Source organism: Catharus ustulatus, chromosome 1 (genome assembly GCF_009819885.2).
Source record: "Catharus ustulatus isolate bCatUst1 chromosome 1, bCatUst1.pri.v2, whole genome shotgun sequence".
NCBI lineage: Eukaryota > Metazoa > Chordata > Aves > Passeriformes > Turdidae > Catharus > Catharus ustulatus.
This window is the reverse complement of record NC_046221.1, coordinates 75,571,457-75,591,177: the sequence shown is the minus strand read 5'-3', so window position 1 is coordinate 75,591,177 and position 19,721 is coordinate 75,571,457. Positions and strand designations below refer to the sequence as shown.

Below are 19,721 nucleotides of genomic sequence, written 5' to 3'. Positions count from 1 at the left end.
CTTTGCACAGTCAATATAAAATTGTAATAAAATGCCTGAATTTAACTATACAGGCTTGTCTCCACAAATTTCTGAAAAAAATTAATGAAATAAAGTTTTCTTAACAGTTGGATCTTGTCCATTTTCTGTAATATCTTCAATTAAACATTTAGCTCGCTGGCCAATGGTTTCAAGAATCTTGGAAAATACACCACTTTTTTCACAATGCAAGCATTCTTCCCTGCACATTTGATGGCCTGTGTACCAAGCATAGTTGAGTTGCAGTTTATACAGAAAATTTTCACAGTTAATCAAGGTACAAGGTGGTCATTTAGTGTCCTTTGTTTTTTTTTTCCTTTTTTTCCCTATCTGTTTATATGCAGTTATGCCAATCATTAAAATACTGCCTGATGAATTTGTCCTGAAAAGAAATAAAACATTGAAATACTGCCTTGATGAACTTGTCCTAAAAGAAAGAAAACTCAGTAAGACAGGGCCTCCTAATAAGTTGCTCAAATAGCTCCTATCTGTTAAATGTTTATAAGTGCCAGTAGAAACCAGAAATATTTTAATTTATTTTGAAGTTGTTGAAGCAAAAATATATTAGCTGTGGGGCTGTTCTTGCAAATTGCTGAGCACCTCTGGGAGACATTCTGTATTTCAAACTCTCATTGTACCACTGGGAACTGAGAATGCTGAACAGAGGAGAAAAATAATGCGAAATAGTTTCTGCAAATATTTGCCCACATTATAAATGAAAAACAGTTTTGCTTTGTTTCCACCTAATTCTATATTCAAGCTAGATGAGAATTGGCAGGATATTGGCAAAAGTGAAGGATAGTATTTATGCTTGCAATACTAACATGATCATTCAGCCAGTGAGGAAGCAGTAAAATTATACACCCAGTCATCTAGATTTGTTGGCAAAAATTATTTCCTCACAGTGCCGCAGGTAATAGTTCAAACTCTGTGCTGGGTCCTTGCTAGGGATAGACCTGAGGGATTTTGATTTTGCTCTATGTTAAATGCTGTTTAATAGAATTCACAGAGCAAATGATCATGCAAGAGTGGTAACACAAAGATGATAATAAGCTCCCATTTATTTATCAGTATGATTCAGTAGGGAAAGTATTCGAACTCAAAAAGACAGATGTTTTGATTACTGCAGCATCACTGTTTTCTATCTTGCTTCAATTTCCCAATCTAAAAAATGAGCATTTTTCCTGTTTTCCAATAAAGCTCTTTGTGACATAGAATAATCTTACTATATATAAAAATAATATTCGAATTCTAAATTTAGATATAAAATTTAGAAGTCTTCTGCAGCTTCGACCTGCTTTGTCAGATCCACACCAGACTTTTGTATTGGCCTAGGGAAAAAATGAGAAGAACAAAAAGGGAATGATAGATTAAAAAAAAAAAAAAAAAAAAAAGTTAAAAAGGCAAAACGCCAAAAAAAAGCAAACAAACAAAAACTGCATAACACCTTAGCAATGAAGGCTATAGGAAATATAAATTATCAAAATATAGGAATTTTGTATTCTAATTTACTAAGAAAATTAATTGCAATAATAACATAGAATACTGTTGCACTTTATATTCTTGATAGATATCTAAATGTCTTTCCATCGATCCATCAACGAAAAAGCAGAAAAATCACACATTTGCATTATTTTTGCAGCCACAAACCATAAATACAGGTTGTTAACACAACCTGAGCATTATTCTGCCTTTGAATTTCCTGGTTTATAGTTCCATTTACTACAGTTATGTTGCTCTTTATTTATTTTGACAAAATTAATTGCATGTAAAAACCTTTTTTTTTTTTGTTTTCCCCTTTACTTTCGCCTTCTTTCTTCAAACAGTGGGCTAATTAAGCCAGTAAGACCAACTCACATCTCTGTCATATTTCACCTCTCCCTTAAATGCAGATGTGACTGCAGGCTTGTCTTTTACCAAGCCATTCCAATTCAATTAGAAATGAATCTCTGTATGCAACAGAGCAATGTGAATGAGTAGTTGCCTAAGCAAAGCAAGAGTAGATCTGCTCTTTTTGTTCTTTACTCATGTTACGAAACTCACCTTTCTGAGATGAAGGGCTCACATTCTGCTCACTGAGTGAATATCTTGTAGTTCCCTTCCTCCTCCTTCTTTCCCCCCTTTACCTATTTGAACTGCCTGCAGCTTGGGACAGCGGTTTTTATCACAAGACTCAAGAGGGAAGGAGGACTCATTCAAGCTGGAAATGGTAACCACCAATTAATCTGGACATAGCACATTGGAATCAAAATGGTTTGGGTTGGAAGGCATCTTAAAGACAACTAGTTCCAAACCTCTTGCACTTCCAAATCTTCACCACAACCTTCACTGAGCTGAGTCTCCCTGCCAGGCAGTAGTTCAATTCTCCCTCAATAACATTCATACCAGTCAGTGTTAGAAATCCCACCTCACTTTAACTGAAAATTTCCTATGAAGCATGTAAACATTTAGTGTACGGCCTTCTGCTTCTGAAAAGTGATAAAAGAGTGTTTAAGAACATGATATTTTCTGTGATAATGCTTGGGCAACATTTTATGATCTCATTTGCTCAAGACTAAGGATGCTGGTCCTCCAAGTCACCATATACTCATTATCTGCTGGCATATAGTAAGGAACTAGCAGCTTTTGTTTCAAGGTTACCAAATCCAAAAATATTTTAAGTAGTTAGAGAACAAATAAGCAATATCTTCAGCTTTAGAGCCTACACAAAGTTTGATCACTTTTCAAAGGATAAGCATCTCAGCTGAGTTAATGTCCCCAGTCCTTAATGAGAAAGCAAAAATTGAAATGGTGGACTGAATTTAGAATTTTATTCTAAAATGTTAGCATTACTTCTTTTGGTGATCAAACTTAAGGAAATTATACCTAAGATAAAAAAAATTCAAAATATTACGTCACTTGTAGGCACAACTTGTGCCTTTCAAATGATTGCTAACATCTTTCGTTTGCATTGCAGTAACATTGAAGAATTCAGTGACAAGTCTAGAATCTTAATTCTGGATCTTGGAGAGATGACAAAACAAAAAAAAAAAAAGGTAGTCCTGGAAGATAAGAGTTGAAAGAGAATCTGCTTTTTCACCTTCCCATTTTCCTTAATGTAAACTGTGCTGTCAAGACTGAAATTGATACAGTTGTTCTCTCTTAGTATGAAAATAAGAAAATGCAGACTGGAAAAGGACAGTGATGAAAGTCAGGGTGAACATGTCTTTTTGTCCACATCTTGCCATTCCCTTCCCATGTCTTGGCCTTGGTGAAATACATCAGCTATGCAACTTTTCATCTTCTCAAAAACATTTAATGGGCAGGATTTAACAATGATTATCCAGGTTAGCACTTGGGAAGCATAGCTTGGAGGCAAAAATTAGGAAGAACTGCCTGAAGTTCACCACTAAAGTCTGTAGAGAGTACAATGCACAGGAGGGAAAACCTACCAAGCAATTTTAAGTGTTATTTTTCAAGTTCATTAATAAATGTAGAGAATTTTAAAAAGGGAATTATGCTTCCTGAAGTCCTGAGGGATTTTACTACCAACTGTCTGAAAATTATCATTTTTATAGATAAGCCAATTAAAGGGAAATAAGACTTTTGCATCATACCGTGAGTACTAAACAGGGAATTGGAAAGGATCGGTTTCTGCTTAATAATTTAATAAGATTTTGTGGTTTGTATTCTCACAATGGGCAGTAGAAGTGCAAAACCTTTTCTATAATTTCAATTAGAAGTGAGTTATTTATTGATGTGGGTTATATGAGGACAGGGTTCTTTATTGCTGTATGTAGTTTTCCAATAACAACTTTTTTTTGCATTGAAGAGGACTCTGAAATGGTGATTCATAGTTCTGCATAAAGGTGATAAGGAGAAAACCCAAATTCAGTCCTTCAGTTACTGGCCAAGTCCTACTGGCTCTGAAAAGTGCAAAAGCTCTTATTTTTCTCAGCAGGATTTGGATCTGCCTGTTAACTGTCCCTCTCTTGCTCGGGCTGGAAGTGGACTTATGATAAAGGTGTCACCTGACATTTCAGTCTTTGCAAAGGGACAATCCTGAGTAACCTTGTTAGTTCAAAATAAATTGCATTCGGGTCCTCAGGAAGTTTCATACTAAGAGTGCTCAGCTAAACTCCATTCCTTCAATTAGGCTCTGACTGTGAACATTGAGTGCTTTGCTGCACATAAGCACATAATTTAGATTTACAGTGAAGCACCCAAGAAAAATAAACTGCTATGAACAGAGAAAGAGAGAAAAAAGAGAGACAGACAGAGGTAGAGGTACTGCTCGGAGTTGTTTAGTATGCACAGAGACATTGCCAGTCAGTTGAGGGAGGGGATTTTCCGGCTCTGCTTTGCACTGGTGTGGCCTCAGCTTGAATATTGTGTGCAGTTTTAGGCACCACAATATAAAAATGACATTAAGCTATTAGAGCATGTCCAAAGGAGGGCCATGAAGATGGTGAAAGAGGGGAAGGTCTGGAGGTGAAGGCTTATGAGGATTGGCTGAGGTCACTTAGTTTGTTCAACCTTGAGGACACTCAGGGGAGACATTGTGGTCTTCAGCACCCTCATGAGGGCAAGTGGTGGGGCAGATACTGATCTCTTCACTCTCATGACCAGTTAAAGGACACAAAAGAATGGTCTGAAGCTGAGTCAGGGGAGGTTTAGGTTGGATATCAGGGAAAGTTTCTTCACCCAGAGAGTGGCTAGGCACTGGAACAGGCTCCCTAGAAAAGTGGTTACCATCCCAAGCCTAACCCTCTTCAAGAAGAATTTGCACAATGCTCTCAAGTAGATGTGTGATATTTGGGGTATCCTGTGCAGGGTTAGGAGTTGGACTTGTTGATCCTGATGAGTCCATTCCAATTCAGCATGTGCTGTGATTCTGTGTAAGTGTACAGGGCATCCCTGTACACATACCCAGATACCCAGGAAATGCTTTATATAAGCATACCTAGGTTAGCTTTTTATGCACAAGATAAAAGAGGTTTCTATGAGTCTTTGTTTATGAATGTAACCAGTCAAAGTATTTTAGTGTGAAACTGTCTTTTTCCTTTTCACAGAAATGAGGTTTTGAATAAAAAGAATGTTTCAGTGAAAAAGTTTTGTTAAGCCTTCAAAAAAAAAAAAAAAAAAGAGAGGGAGAAAGAGAAGTCCTACAGAAAAAAAAAAAAAAAAGTGGATGCTTGAGCAGGTAAACTATAGATACAATAAGCTTTTTCAAGTAGGTTAGAGATTATGTGCATGTTGTTCTACTGCCACAACACGGTACCAATTCAAGGCTTCACAGGAGCATTAGCCAATTTACTTGGTCCTCATTTTTACTATGATACCAGAGCAGGATCTAGTGAAAGGAAGTTGAAGGAAGAAAGAGCATGTTCCTCCTCTCCTCTCTACATCTCCTGCTTTTTCAACTGATCTGATTATTCTGCTCTGTCACAAGCATGACAGCATTGCTTCTTAAAAAAAAGAGAAGAGAAATAGGCAAGACTGGATTTAAAAAATGGAAAAACCTCAGGGGAAAGAGAAAGAAGAAAAAGGAGAGTGGGGCTAATGAGCTCATGCAGACTTCTAAGGGATCCTTCTTAACCCTCTGAAACAATTTCAGTAATTACTTTCTGTGAAGGCGGAAGTAGAAAATTGTTCCCTGTTTTCCACTGTTCAGGCAAGAGATAGTGATGAGCCAACTGAAAAATACATTCTGCTCAAACAATTACATTTCTCTTCTAGACAGACAGATAAAGCAGTTGTAACTTCTTGTGTGTTCTTCTTTGAGCATAAACTGATGTTTAGTTTGCCTTGGCAGAAAAGTTGGCCCTTAATATGCACCTTTGAATTGTGCTGGGCAGAGTAGGACAGAAAACATACTCAGGCCACATAAGCAAAAGCAGCTTCAAATTTTCCTCCTGCATTCTTGTAGATGGGTGAAGAAATCTTGTTTTGGGGCCTGAGTAAAAGAATTTTGTATTATTTTTCAGCTAATATAATTTAGTGCAGTACTCCTTTTGCTTTCTCTTTGTTCTACATAAACTGGAGAAATGAGGACTGCAATCAGACTTCCAGGAAAGGAACACAATAAAGCATCCTTACACTACTTTAGACTACTTGGTATAAAGCGTAATAGCAAAAAACCTGCTGTAGTCTTAGGATGTCTGACATGCTGCCATCTTATAATTCTGCACATTTTTTTTATGGCAATGTGCAATTGTACTGCTCACAAATGTGAAAGGGCCAACTACATGTCTGTGAGCACATGAGAGTGTATGTGCAGGTGTCTACATACTCTTGCATTCCTTGGATTCTGTTTTGGATTTAGTTTGATGTTCCTCATTTCTTCCTGTGGCAGATCTGCACTGCCTGCATGCAACAAAGCAATCATAATAATGATTGACTTGACTGTCATGCTTGGGCTGCTCCTGACAAAAGCTTGTGTTGAAGGAGAGGACGTGAAGCTGCTAAACTGTAACAGCAGAAACTGTTGGAAGGAAGACCTTAGTTGGCTTTAGATGGCAATAAAGTCAAGATAAGGAGTAGAAAAAGTACAAGCTGGCAGGTGGGCATTAAACCTGAAGCCAGTGGTATATCATGAGATATTAGTATTGCTTCAATCAATCAAAGAGTGAGACTACTTTTTTGCCACCTAATGATCCTTTCAATAAAGCCAGAGTGCAGTTGAGTGCAGAATTTGGCTGTGTCATGTAATTCCCCTGAATGAAAAGGTAGGCCTGAGAGTACTATGTAATGTAGGATTTGATTCCTTCTTTTCCTTTCACTGTGAGATATTTTTAAATGATGTTTATGAAGATGAATTTTTGATTGTCATAATTTTGCCGTCAGGAAGCAGAGGAGGGACAGGGTGGTGATGGTTTTTTCTCTGCCTGATACGGTTATGCCTTTTCCAGCACTATTATACAGGGGTTGAATGTAGATACTGGTGGTACACAGCATTACACTGAAGCTCTACCTCTTTTTTTTTTTTTTTTTTTTTTTAAATCATTATGCTTTTTTATTTGCTGCTTCTTTCCTATTGTTTTTTTCAGAGACAGCTTCATTCAGAGTAATGGAGCACTGGGTATTAAATGAGTGTGCCTGTAGTCCAATGAACTCAGTATGCTGCTCATCTTGTTGCTATACTTAATCTAAATAACCTTTTTTATGCTCTGCTGGAATGGCATTTTCAAAAGGCTATATAGTAGTAAATGAGTGTATATGTCAGTAAGGATTTGCTAGACAAATCAAATCTTCCTGACAAGTACATTTATTCATTGCTATTTACTACACACTCCAGTTTGAAGGACAATTTTTGTGATCGGATCATTAACATTTAGTGTCATTTTGGCAGCATTTCCCAACTTTTTTCTTTCCCTTCTCTCTTGCCTGTTGTGTGCTTAGCAGCCTCTGCCTAACAGAAGTTAGTTTTACAAGGATTATATCACCAATATGTTAAACAGATTTTCTTCCCCCTGACTAGCTGGTTTATTGCACAGAAGGCGCCTAAGTGCTAAAGTACATTTTAAATACAAGGTTTCTAAGTGCAACATTAGGAATCTGCTATAGTTACAGCCCTGATAACAAGAAGAGATTTTCTTTAAAGACCACAGTTTCTTGACAGGCATATATACATGCTAATTTTATTGAGGCCAGACCTTCAGTAGATATAAATCAATACATTGATACCAAACTGAAGACTTGCCTGTGACATTGAAAAATATCATGCAATAATGTGAAGCCTCAAGCCTCAATGTATTTTGCTCTTTTATTTTTTTCTTTCTTTTCTTTTTTTTTTTTAAATTGTGTCTTCATTTGAATAAAATCAATTTCAGTAAACTTTTACTTAGCAAAAATTAAATGAGAGAAACACGGAGTTTTCCTGTTTGGAAGAATTTGCCCTTTATCTCATCAAGCGTCACACAGAAGAAGTGCTGATGTGCACAAGTCCTGGAAACTATGGGAACCAGAATCCAGGGAAAAAAACCCATTGTGCTCAGGACAACCACTGTGCTCAGGCAGATAGGATGTCACAAGAGAATCACCAAGATCAGACCTGGGAAGAATCCAGCCTTCCTCACCAACAGCGCAGAGCATAATAAAATCACTTCTGTGAATTTGAGTACTTTTACCAACTCAGAAAAATATCCTGTCTCTAGGGTATTTCCCAGCTAAAACATTCATATAACCAAGCTCACAGATTATTTTCAAGCTAAAACCTTCCCATAACAGAGCTCACAAAACTATGCAAGTAGCCAAAGAAGCCTCCTATCACCAAAATTGTATCAGACATTTCTTTCACTGCAGAGGATGGTATCTGGTATGCCAATTAAAGTTCAAGGTATCTATTTAAATCCAGTGAGACAATTTTTGAGTGGCAAAAATAAGAAAGGACTAAAATGTACCTCAATTGTTTGTAAAATAAATGGTGGTTAACCGGGACTCAGCTGAGGATTTAATCACTCAAAGAGAGATTTTGCCATCTTGATAAAGAACTAATTGCTAAAAAACCCCCCACCACCAAATTATCAGAAACACTCTTAACACAGCAGAAAATCCAAATACAAGACTGCATCCACTCCTGCTTCTTTCTCACCAGGCCTAACTGGAACATACTGAGGCATCGAGCAAAATGATAAAAATTTCAGAGGAAGGAAATGATGAAATTATGGACTTTCATGTGAATTGCCACCTTGCTAATAATATTCTGGTTGCCTACTGCCATCACCAACTAAATCCTAGAGTAAATGGAACACAAAACAAAAAATTTGCAAAAAAATTAACACATTTATTTAATGTAATTAAAAAAAAATTACTCTTTTTTCTTTTTTCCTTATTTACATTTCTCTAGAGTTAAGAGGAAAACCCAAACACTGATATTACATGTAAGATTTTTCTACACAGTCTAACCTAGTTCCCCAACCAGCAGCAAAAGCAACTTGCTCACCTGGTTGGCTATAAATAAGGAAAGAACTTGGAATCACAGGCAGACTAATCCACAGGCGAGCTACGGAGAGCCCCTGGGAAACTGTGCCCTCACTGCAGCCAGCATGAGCCTGAGCATCTGATCACTGGAAACTACTTACAAGACAATATATCTGCTGGAAAAATTGGTTATAACTGTGCTGTTCCTGAGAAACATTTTAATTGTGACAAACTGTCACATTCCACTGCAAAAGGAAAAGTTTCAGCTGCTGAATTTCTTACTGATTCTCATTATAGCAGTTTGGATTTTATATTTCCAGCTGAATTTATAAGCAGGTTTGTTAGGAAGATCATCTTGTATTTCATAGATCTGCTTTAGTCAGGCAGAGCAGGTACACAACAAACTGTGGGCTATTTTTCCATTTCTTTCCCTAAAATTGCATTTTGAAAGTGAAGATTTTTGCTCCATTATCGTGAAGTATTCCCCCAAAAGTTATTAGCTTTCTTTTTTTTTTAATAAGTAGATTTTGCCGCTGCACTTTGCAATGCTGTCCACTCCCTCTTTTCCCCAGATTAACCCAATAACAATACACGTGTGGTACAGTGGTACTGTTGCTGTAAATACATCAGTCAGAGGTTCATAAAGGAGGAAATGTGATAACTGAGCAGGTCAGAGAAAGCAAGTGCTGGATGATAACTTAATTTACAGAGTGTAAAACGCTGCCAATGAAATCTACAGAGCTACATGGGTTTAAGGCAAAGGTAAATAAGAACTCCATAGAATGCAAAAAACCTGTCCAAGAAAATACAATATTATTTAACAAAATTTAACATAATATTACAAATGAAAACTTAAGCATGTGTCACCTGGTAAAACTCTCCTTAAAATTAGTTTACCTCAGTGAAGGTATGGTCTCCTCTTTGAATTATTCATCCTTCAAGCTGCCTCTCAGTCCTTATATTCTCTGTTAAGAACACGCTCTGCAAAGACAAACGTGAGCAATTGGTGCTGGATAAGGCTCAAAAATGAAATGCTATTTCACCCTTCACCCACAGGCACAGGAATATGTCATCAGAACAAAGTCCTTAGCAAGCTGTTGTCTCTTGATTTCTCAGTGTTGGAATTAGAGTAATCCTAGGTAAGCTGGCTCCTTTTTTTCTTGGATCCGAGTTATTTTCTCTGAACCAGAAAGGGATTTACTGAGGAGTTTTTTTAAAACAAACAAGCATAACATATTGGTAGACACATATACAAAAGATTCATCTATCCTGCATCTAGAGTGGTGCCTGGAAATTCAGTATGAATCCATCTTTATAATCTTTAGCTAACCACATTTATGCATAGATGACAAATGTGTGCATTGGTCTGATCTTTGTTTCTAGGTCCACACATAATATAAATAGCCTTTAGAAATATACCACACACTGAGGTTTTATTGTGGTTTCTTTTTATCACTCCATAACAGCACAAAAATACTAACACCCAAATATACCCATGCTTTTAGGTCTTACCTCACTCACCTTGTCTTGGAAGTGTGCAGGATGTGGGCTATGTCAGTCATTTCTATTTAAAAGGAAAAATGGATGGATACAAGGGCCACCTGCCTTCATAAGGCTGTTGTTTGCTCCACTGAAGAGAGGTGAAGGGAAGAAAAAGAGAAGAGATAACATTTAGGGGAAAACAACCTACAAGCAAACTATATCTAACAACTCACCTACTCAATGATATTAACATCTCACTTTCATTTCATGTTTCATGTGGCATCATGCAGTTCCACAAAGCTTGGAAATAAGAGAGATTCAGGATCTGTCATGCTTGGTTCACGTCAGTTGCTATTTACCATCAGGGTAGGCATCTGCTGTATCCAAGCAAGGTCTTCACACATTATTTTAGATCTGTTTCATTTTCCCCGTTTCCACCATCATCAGGTTCCTTGTCCTGTCAAAACCTGCAAGAAGATAAATTTGGGATGCAAATGAACTTCAGACAAAAATGTGGGATCTCATGATGTGTCTTAGCTCCGGACTATGGCGGGCTGAAGAACTACTCATAAAAGCAAAACTGTTCCCTGGAAGTCTTCCTGAATCAAAAATGGTGACAATAATGAAGGCAGCAGTTTGGAAAATTAAGTTTCCCACTTTGGCAATTAGGATTTCATAAGATAATTAAGTTTAACTAATAGGATGGAAAAGTCTGGGGACAAGGGACAAAGAAAATCATCTTTCAAATGAAGTTCCAGAGGTAGCAAGCTGATCCAAAGAGCAGTTATCCTGCAAAGGCATATTGCAAGATATGCCCAGGAGGCATACCCAAGAGATAATCCAAGTCCCATATCCTTCTTTCCCCACTGTTTCTCTCACAGTTTCTGTCTCTTACAGTTTCATTTTACTTTCTCTTTTAGAAAACACATGACAGCAAAATATCCAGCTGCTTATGGAAAATTCAATAGCTTTTATGATTTAAATCAATACGATTTAACAGGTGGTTGTTTTGCTATTCACATTGTTAAAAATCACTGCATTTATAATTCTGCCATAATATGGTTTTCTTCACATTCATAGCCTTTGACAACCCTTGCTCACTTGTCAACTTCCCTCACATTTCTGGTAGTATCAGATCCTGATAATCCTCTCCCACTCAAGTTTCTTGGCTACCTTAAGACCACCATTGTATCAGCTTTTCATGTACTACCATCATTACTATTTGAGGTGTTTGTGGATGCTGTAATTGTTGACAAAGCACTGGTTTAACAGTCTAAAAAGCTCTCAGTGTTAAGCAAAGCCTTAGCCTTCCGGTCATATTTAAAGATAGACCTAACAAGAATTGAGAAGTAAACGTAACAAGAATTCCTCTAAAGAAGTCACCACTTTTCCTAGTTGAAGAAATTGATAGTTATTAATTTGGTTTACATTATGTTTCCTGTTTTATCACCCAGTTGGCATTATGTCATGCTATTAATGCTCAGGTCTTCTTTTAAATTAAAAATGTGCAGATTGAAAAGTTATTTGGAGGGCTGTAAATTAAGGTCCTAGAAATTAAGAATATTTTACAGTCTGGGATAACACAAAGATCATGAAAAGAAATGTGCTTGGATGTATTCTTCTGCTGTGCTGGGCTCCCCAGTTGTATCATTCCGGCTTAACACAAAAACAGGAATTGGTCTGATTGAAAAATGGTGTTTAAAGACCAATGTTTTTTCCCCTCTCTCTTTCCGCATTTCACACATGAATTTCTAAGTCATTTTGACTCACTCAAAATACCAGAAATGAAGGTTGCACATTTTGAGGAGATTTGGTTTTGTTGTTTGGGTTTTTTAAAATTAATTTATTTATTTTAATTACTATAATTTATATGTGACATGTTTTGCCAACCTTGAGCCCAGATGTAGCCAATTTTTCACTGTGTGTTTTACAAAAAAAGGGCTAAAATAATGAAGGTTAAAACCAAGCTGCTGTTGAAGGCCTGTCAAAGAGTTTTCCAGAAGACAGTCAGAATCTTGTTGTTCACAGACAGTATGCTACATGATCCGTTTTGTTTGGTTGGTTGGTTTTTGGGGGTTTTTTTGTTTTGTTTTTTAATAAACCTAATAGACCCTCTCAATAAAAAGATGACAGCCCCAGCCTTCCTAATATGGGAAGGGTGCAGAGTCAATTGTTTGTAGATTGAACTTTCTGACCCACATACACATCCAGAAAACACTTCTAGAGTCTGAAAAAATCAAATACACTCTTGTTTTGACAGGGTTGTGCCAAAATCCAGCACTGGGGTAGTGTGAGTGTCATCTTGTGAATGTTCTTCTTATTTTCTACTTTATCTGCCTTATTTTCCATAATTTATAGGCATATTAGTTGAATAATTTTGCAGTCTTCTATTTTTCTATTATAGACCTCTGAACAATAAATTCCCCCTTGAATTCAGTGTAGAACAAGATTTTATCAAATCAGTTTTCAGTGTAATTGAAGATAATTTGGCCTAAAATATAGTATTAAAATTTAGGACAAAAATGTCTTTCAAACACTTGATAGAAGACAATAAGGTCTGATAAACTCTTGGCTGCCTTCTTTTCAAAGAACCACACAGTTTCTGAACTTATACAGGGATTAATTTCTAAACCCAAGGTTACATTAATTTTATGCACATATAAGATGTTTTTGCTTAATAAACTCAAAAAAAGTGTTTATTTTTTTTAACCTTTTAAAGATTTAAGAATTTTTTTTTTACTACCTTCCAATTAAGTGATTATTTATTCATTTCAAATGTGTTTACCTGACCAGAGTGTATTATTTTTCCTTCTATAAGGCTTATTTTAAGATTAATTTGTTGGTTTGGTGTTTGGTCAGAAATCCTTCTGTCTGGGGAGTGCAACAGTGTCTGAGCCCTAAATGACTGGTTTAAGCCTTGTTGTTTGCCCAGGCTATAAAACAAAGATAATAAGTACCTTACAAACAGATTCATCAGTTAAGGTTTGAAGACAAGGATGTTGATGATTTAGCATTAACCTGTATGAATGTGCGACAGCAGAGTACAGGATTCGCTGCTGCATTTCTTGTCAGTGGAATAATTGTCCCTAGGTGAAGGGATATCTCTTGCAAGGTGTTTGCCAGGAAATGCATGCCCTCTGGAGTACATGAAGCTATTTAATGACCTACAATTTCTTCACATCAAGAGCTCTAGCTCTTCTGGAAATAATAATGCAGCCCACACTTTAAATCTGGACTCCAGCACTGAGCCTCAACTCATTCAAATGTCGACAGGCGCAAACAAGGTTTAAAAGAACGCCCCAGCAGATGTTCAAACCTGTAGACTAATCAAAGACTTCAAGGGGCACCAGGTCGGGACAGAAAGGCTAGTAAGTGAAGATTTGAGGTTTGAACAAGAAATTTTTTTTACTTAAAAAACCTGTAGCTGAACCACTTAAAGATCTGTGGTAAATAAATATTAAAACAAATTAGATGAATTCTTTCAAGTTGCTGCAACCAACCTTCCTCCCTGAAACTTGCAATTGATGCATGCGAGCAAGGTGAGGAGCAGAAGACCTGCTGAACAAGTGGAGCAGCACACAGCTGTAATATTGTTAAGAAGCAACAGAAAAAAGGATGGTATTACCATAAGCACTGGAGAGTCTTACTCTGCCTGGGTTTTATCTTACTTTCTTTGCCCTCTTTTGCCTTTTATTTCTCCTTGGTTTTTGGTTGCTTGGCTTTTCCCTTACTTGCAATTTTAACTGGCCCTCTAAAATCCCACGGCCAGAACAGATGCCTTCATTCTAAGAATGTCACAGGAATTGGTAAGGTCCTACTTATAACTGGTATTACAATCAGATATTCATGGTCTCTCTTCTTTCTTTAATCCTAAGCTCCTCTGCAAGGCACCAGCATGTTCTCTTTCTTATTGAGTTCCTATATGGTGGGTTGATTATTTTATTTTCTTCACAATTTTAAAGTCTATATTCTTTTTCTCTCCTATTTTTTTTTGTTTTCTATTTTCTTCTTATGGGAGGTCTTTTACCAGGAAGAATATGTATTTTTTTACATGACTTAGAACTTGTTTTAGTGGCCTCAACTTTTGTACAATATCCCGGCATGGTTTAAATTAAATACTATAAATTTATTGTATTTTGTAAATATGCAATATGATGTCCCAGGTTACTAGGAAAAAAAAAATCATAAATCACATTCAACTGAAATTCATGTGGAAAACATAAAGTATGAATTTTATTGATTATGTCTATATCTATGAGTATTCACACAGCAGTTATTAAATTGCTGAAATCTATCTTAAAACAGATTGTAATCAGAACACAGTCTCTGACTGGTTTCTTAGATTTTTTTTTTTCTTTGCTTCATTCAAGATGTAGATTTAGAACCTGGCAGAAATGTTCCTTGGCAGACTATTACTGGTAATGCTATATTGAATGACATCGGGGATGAAACAACTCAGATTTGGTTACCACTACAGTTTATTATTCCCGGAAGCAGGAAGGAATGGTGTATGCTCTTGGATGTGGTCTAAATACAGTCTAAGCTGAATCACAAGAATTTACCAAAAATTATGTAGAATCAAGTATGTTACTCAATTAATCAAAGTATATTTGATCTAGGAATGTGCTTCTCACACTTAATGAAAGAAAACTTCTGATAGTCCTGTGTTGAGGACTGCTAAGAAATAGAGATGTGCGGGTTGTCAAATATTTTCTGTGACTAAGATCTCATCAAGTAATTATCTGCAACAAATGCTGGGTCCAATTTCTGCTACCCAGACCCTTTTAGAATTCACCAGAGGGTGATTTTGGCAGCCTGTCAGTAGGAAAACAAGAGAATGAGTTGGGAAACATTAACAAAAGTTGAAAACAACAGCTTCTGAAACATTTGAATCATCATTCACATGCATGCAAATAGGCTGCCAGATGAAAAAATAAGAAAGTGGGCTGACAGGAGATAACAGAAAACTGGAAAAGACACATTGGAGAGTTATATTCAGAAACCTGATGCAAAATTAAAACTGTTCTTTTTTTTTCTCCGTTTTTTTCCAGATGTCTTCTCTTGTAAATCCAGAAAAGAAGTCCTGGTGCCCTTTATCCACATACACACACCTGCTGTGCTTAAACACCCACAGTAGGACAGATCCACATTTTTGTTTGCTTTAACTGAGAAAATCATTAATTCCCAATTGAGAGAGAAGGAAGGCTGTAACAGTCATTTTGAGAAAACAAAGTCAAAACAAGATTGCAGCTACAGTCACTGTAACCAGCAACCTTGGCAAGGAGTGTGAGGAAATCCTCACACATCATTGAGCCAATGCCCTTTCCATCTCATCTTCTGTGTTGCCAATTACAGAAGAAACACACTCATAGCTGTGTGCAAATGCAAATGAGCAATTCCATAAAGAAGGATCATATTTTTCAGGAGGCTGTTCTCAATCTGCATATTGTCATGAGTTTGGTCTTCTATCACTGAAACATTCTAGTTTTTCGATCTTCCTTCTCCTTTTTATTCTCTTCCTCCTCATTTATTTCCTATTTTTAACTTTCAAGGAAATAAATTTTCTTTTAAATCCTGCATACAGTCAAAGTTGTCATAAAAAAAAAATACCTATTTTTTCCCCTACTGAAGACCTTTTTTTGCTCAATATATGTCACACACCAACTAAACAAAAACTCAGAAAGTTGTTGATTAGTTAGGAATTAAGGACTTTGGATAAAATTTGTAGAAAAAAGGTAAAACCACTGTCTAGAAGAAATCTTGGATTTAGACTCCTATTTTCTCACTATGGCTTTATTAAAAGTTTTTAATGACAAAGCCAATGACAGCTGCAGTTCTTTTAAAGCTTGTGAAAGTACTAAAAATGTCCTTAGTCTGTGTAAAAATATGCCTTATATATCTGAGGTATACACTTAGATATTCTTCAAAACATCATGAAGAGAAAGATTTCAGGTTTTTAAACCTGTGCCCTAAATTGCTGTGACTTGTACTTTAGCCCTAGAGAAGTTCCTACACTGGCTGTGAGGCAGTGCATTCCCTGCCTTGCCCTGACCATCTCTATTTTGGAAGCTGTGATAGCACTGATTTCCCATTCTAGAGGTCTTCAAAAATCCCAGAGTCTGTTGCATGGAAAATTTATAAATATTCGAATTTTTATTCCCATTTCCCTGAGGAAATCAGCTAGCCACATGTAGCAGTTAAATAAATTTTAAAAAATTTTAAAAATAAAAAAAAAAAGTCAAAAAACAATGCTTAAAATTTGCTGTCTTTTATTTCTAAATATTTCAGTGTTAGTTTTCCTTAACCTGAAAATCCAAAGGTATTTATTTGGGTGACTGCACAGGCTCTAGATCCAAGGGCGGTTCAACTTTGTCTTTCTGGCTTCGGTGCAGCTCATACTTGCTGCCAGAGTGCTACGGCGTGCAACCCATCAGCGACTTCTGCAAGGTTATTGCAGCAAAGGTCTGGGGAGGAGGCTGAGCTCTACAAGGGGAAATGGCCCAACCCACAAACATGGGTCTGAGAGTGAGATGGGAGCATTAAACACAAAACCTGCAGATGTAGCAGGGCCCACAGGGTCATAAAAATGTTCTTAAAACATTTTTTTTGGACTTCTGCGATGACAAATTGTAAATGTTAAGGAAAAAAATTACTATTGGTATTTTAACATGGTAAGTTTCCCTTTTGCCTCACACTCAAAAAAAGAAATCCAAACTGAACAAGTGATTTAGGGATTTCTTTCTGATGCTGTCATCAGAACTTAATTTTGTAGCATAACATTCAGATACCAGCCAGAAACAGCTAAGAGGAATCAAGATTACATTTCTAAATGTCATGGTTCAGTATTTTTACTTGAGTTAATGCTAATCAATTGGTGCAACATTTCAAAGTTACATGCTCCTGAGATATACTGTCCAGAAAACTTAAAAATAAGAAAATCTTAAACAATTAAAACCTTAAATATTAAAATTTATCATGTACAATTTCAATCCCAGGGTTCAGAATCAAAGGAAACCACCTTTGAAAGGTAACATTTTCAGGATTAGATGCACAGTTCTTACTTCTGCTGCAAAAAATTACAGACTTCCTGCCTTATTATTAAAAAATGCTTGCGTACAGTGCCATTTGCATAAACTTGTGCTCTGTCGAGCATATCCTCTGTACTTTACAAGTCTTTACGCTAGACTCTAACTGCTTCCAAATGGAGGTCTTGATCATACTGCTTGGTTTTGTGACCTAATTACCTCAAAAATCTCTGAAAACCAAAGCACAAAAACCCTCTGTTTTAATAATACAGCTAAAATACTTAGAATTGACTCATCTTTCTTCACTAAATCAGCATGCCATGAAAACACCACAGCCTGCTAGATCTTTTCTACAATATTTTCCCATTATGTTTTCAGAATAATTTTGGTGACTGATGGAAAACAGATAGAAATAAATTTGTGTCAGAATATTTGATAATTTCTTCCAACTTTCAGAATCAAAAAGGAAAGATGAGAAAGCTTTTAATTACTTCTCTTTTTTTTTTTCCATTTATTCTACATTTTCATTAGCAGCTATAAGAATAGAAATGATGGAGTAGCAAAAGAAAGAAAGATGATTTTCACTGCAGCTATGGTATGCCTGAAATCATGGTGAAGTACTTTTCCAAAATTCTGATAAGAAAAAGGACTACTCCATATGAGCATTTTGGGGATTTTTTTATCATTGTACAGCTGACTCCAGGCCTATTCTAACTCCATATTATTCTAATTCCATGTTTCATTAAAATTCTGTTGTATTTGTGGGGTTATTGTGTAGGCAATATACAGTACAGTAATTTCACGAATACAAGCCGCACCATTTTGACTAAGATTTTGCTCCCACACCGGAAATGCAGCTTATATTCAGGAGCGGCTAATATGTGAATATTTTTCTGACATTTACAACCTCAGAAGTGCCAGCCAGGGTCCCGAGCCAAGCACCTGCCAGTAAAAGCCGGCATTTCACGATTGTTACAAATTGTTACTCTGTTGCACCGTGGGTGGAGCCTGGCTCCCTGCAGGCAGCACGGGGGGCGGGGAGAGAGGAGGGAGAGTTCTTTCCTTCCCTCCTCTGCCGCAGTCCGGGGGAGAGACGGGGGGGGCCCCGTGCCACCATTGCCGCGGCTCAGGGAGGCGGCGGGGGCCCCATACCGCCATTGCCACGGCTCTGGGAGGAGGTGGGCGCCCTGTGCCATCATTGCTGCGGCTCGGGGAGGAGGCGGCATGCTCCGTCCCCGCCCGCCTCCACCGCTGCAGGAGCTGGGGGGGCTCCGTCCCTGCCTGCCACAACGGGGTAGCGCTGGGCCAGGGCGAGCGAGCCCAGAGGCAGCGGCCAGCCACGAGCGGCCCCGCCGAGTGGCAGCGCCGGGCTGGGCTACCTGGCCCCGTCGGCAGCCCCGAACGGGCCAAGCCTGCACAGCCCGAGCCGAGCCAGTAAACCCCGCCATGCTGCAGTTCTGTTACTAATTGGCAACTTTGTTGCACACAGGTCCTCTCTGCGAACGACAGAGTGGCTTATACTCAGGTGCGGCTTATTTATGGACAAAGAATGAAATATTTGCCAACACCCAGAGATGCAGTTTATACTCAGTGCAGCTTGTATTTGTGAAATTACTGTAATTTCTCAGCATACAGGTTTTGTCTTTGAGTTATGGAAGTTTCATCCTTCTGAATAAGTAACTATGACCAAATTTCTCCAGTTGTTTTGTTTTGTTTTGGTTTTTTATTTTGGTTTGGTTTGGGATTTTTGTTGTTGTTTTTGGTTTTGTTTTGGGGTTTTTTTGACTGCTATAATTAACCAACTGGTTTTCACTTGTAAAGCTGAAATGGTCAGATTTCATAGTCTACTTTTAATGCAGGCATTGAGACAGAGTAAAAAAAAAAATCCATCATTAGACTCAATCCTACAGACTGAAAGCCATTTTAGCAGGTAGGCAATGAGATAGTTCTTATATGAGCAGGTGTTTAAACAAGACATCCAGTAAAAGTTTGCAATCATATCAGAAATACCTAACAAGCTGTAAGTTTCTCTTAACTTGCATGAAGGAAAAATGGTACACATTTAATTTACTTAAATGGAATTAGTTTTAGACAGTGGAATGCATCTAGTGACATCAGTATTCTAAAAGTACTTTAGCTGAACATTTGTAAGGTCATATTTCTAATAAGTTTTAAAAGTCATCTTACTCCTTTTTTTTTATAATAATCTTTTGAATTTTTGTCATCTACTTATATTAAACAGTGTTCGTTTTTAAATATGAAATCCACTTATTTAAATTTAAATAAGGACTAAGT

At 37.2% G+C, this 19,721-nt stretch overlaps 1 long non-coding RNA gene across 7 annotated transcripts in view; it reads right to left on the bottom strand.

The window, feature by feature from the left end:
* The window catches only part of LOC117007262, a 58,730-nt gene that overhangs the window by 24,427 nt on the left and 14,582 nt on the right, over positions 1 to 19,721 (bottom strand). For 4 of the 7 annotated variants that reach the window (XR_004420108.1, XR_004420104.1, XR_004420111.1 and 1 more), the window contains 3 exons: positions 10,660 to 10,868; positions 10,441 to 10,549; positions 9,817 to 9,900 (listed from right to left, as the gene is read on the bottom strand). This is a non-coding gene — a long non-coding RNA (uncharacterized LOC117007262). Of the gene's footprint in view, positions 1 to 9,816; positions 9,901 to 10,431; positions 10,550 to 10,634; positions 10,869 to 19,721 lie in introns of all 7 variants that reach the window. The other 3 variants (XR_004420110.1, XR_004420105.1, XR_004420109.1) reach the window with 3 other exon arrangements.